This window comes from Phalangium opilio, unplaced genomic scaffold, assembly GCF_054372755.1.
Source record: "Phalangium opilio isolate 3A_F unplaced genomic scaffold, DU_Popi_V2 ptg000038l_1, whole genome shotgun sequence".
Lineage (NCBI taxonomy): Eukaryota > Metazoa > Arthropoda > Arachnida > Opiliones > Phalangiidae > Phalangium > Phalangium opilio.
Window position 1 is genome coordinate 1,853,952 of NW_028324161.1, and position 2,135 is coordinate 1,856,086.

Sequence of the window (2,135 nt, forward strand, 5' to 3'; positions counted from 1 at the left end):
TAGTAGAAAATTGCTTAAATTTTCTACTATTTAAGCGATGATGGAATAACAATTTTGGTAAATTATTGTAACGGTGGACTATGGAATGTTGTCTTTCCCTCTTCTATAACATAAGAGAGCCAATCGGCCTCTTACTGACTTCGTAACAAAATCAATGCTAAATGTGACGTCACGCATAGAAGAACCCCTCCCTCCCCCTTGTCACGGACCGTCACAAATTTAGAAACCCCCTCCCCCCATAAGAGTGTGACGTAGTTTATGGACGGTCCCCAACACTTTTGTGTTAGAGACACCCTGGCAGCCCGCTATTTGTTTACTTCTAAGTCAGCTGGGTTACGGGCCCGAGGAAAGCCTCTCGGCTAATCCCACTTGGCCCAGATACCACTAATAAAAAAAAGTCAGCTGGGTTTTCAACTTTGAAAGTTAATACAGCTCTTTAAATTTAAATAATTAGAAATGAGAAATGTTATTAAATGAATGAATCTATACGGTTGCAGTTGTGTCGCAATGAGAGCAATTAAATATCTGTCTCTGATATTTAGCTCTGATAATTTCAGAAACTTAATAAAAAATAGTGTTACGTATTTAACCAGAATTGATTTTAATTAATTTTACAATAAAGTGTTATAAAGTAAAACGCCCGAGAATGGTATCCTCTTAAAAGCAGAAACTTGGTCCATAAACGTAAGATTTTTGGTAACGTACACTTGCGTCTAAAAAACATCTATTCCCAATAATTTCTGAAACTTTGACTTCTTTGAGAAGGCTTAATAGCAGAACCGCTGAACAGTGTGTTACATATTTAACTAAAACCGAAAATAATATCATTTAATTAAACATTGTGTTATAAATGACTTAAAAAAAACACAGCCACAAATTGGAAGAGCTACCTCGGTATGTCGAAATTAAGAAAACGTGTTAGAGATCCAATGGTTTTTACCTTTAATATATAATTTGAATTTAAATAATGCAAATATAAAATGATATTAAATGAAATAATTTATACACTTCTGTTGGTCATAATTTCCCTTGAAAACTTATCGCCAACGTTTAGTCATCGGAGGTTTCATCATTAAGGTGTAAAATTTACCTCTAAAGTTTATTAATGTGTCCTAGCTGTCACAAATATCACTATAGTAATTGATAGATCTACCAGTTAGAGTAACAATTAATTTGTTTTTAATTTATTTGGACCTACCGACAGTATTCGTAATGTCTGGCTTTTATCGCAAATAACCGAAGATGATGTTCAACATAACGCTATTTTGACCGAGGTTTAGCGAAATTTCTTATGCTTAATAACTGGTGATTTTTACGTTTGAAAGTAATTCTAGTATTCTAGTAATGTTTAAAGACATTTACTTACGAAAATAATAAAAAAAATCAGACCTAATTAGCCTCCAGTTTAATTACTAATCCAAAATTATGGTTTTAACCGAGAGCTCTAAGCCTCTAACGCGGCACGCCATGATTTTCTTGCTTAGTCTCCCTCTGACGGCGTGAATCACGACAAAAACTCCGTAAGTCCAATATGAAACATTAGGGTTAAAATGCGTGTCTCTAACAGTGGTAAAACGCTGTAATTCCAATACCCAAAACAACGTAAGTGTGTATGTATGTGTTAATAATGATAAAAATCAATACTTAAACTTAATTGATCTTTATGAAACTTGAAAAGTCGGTACATTGAAGTGTTACCTTTCATTTAAGATGGTTTCCAAACGTAACGAATGAACAGTTTTCCTTATATGCCTTCTGAGAAAATGCTCTTTTTTATAAAATTCCCATGTTATGTCTTATTAAAAATATAGTATCTTTCGCCAAATGTCGGATTCATTTTATGGATTCTAAAACCACCCTTAGCAACTTTATCTTTATAGAATTAACTATTTGATGGATCTTTTTGAAATTTTAACCACAAAATTAGGACCTGAATTTTAGTTCACTGGCAAAATTTCAAAGCAGCAAACACAATACGAAAAAAGTTACGGCCAATCAAAAAACCACCCTTATACATTAGAGGCATTATGAAGTCTTATCTAAGAGAGCGACCGCTCTCCTAGAATTAAAATACGGACAAACTGAACGTAAATATAGGGTGTTTCCGCCAGAGTGAAAAGGGGGAAGAAATGGGG

At 33.8% G+C, this 2,135-nt stretch overlaps 1 long non-coding RNA gene across 1 annotated transcript; it reads right to left on the reverse strand.

Annotated features, from left to right (window-relative positions):
* Nucleotides 1–585: 585 nt before the first annotated feature.
* LOC149682603 (uncharacterized) lies at nucleotides 586–1,484 on the reverse strand. The gene is made up of 4 exons (XR_016365501.1): nucleotides 1,199–1,484; nucleotides 1,007–1,131; nucleotides 891–940; nucleotides 586–806 (listed from the first exon to the last, which is right to left on the reverse strand). It is a non-coding gene; the product is annotated as an uncharacterized LOC149682603 (long non-coding RNA).
* Nucleotides 1,485–2,135: the final 651 nt, after the last annotated feature.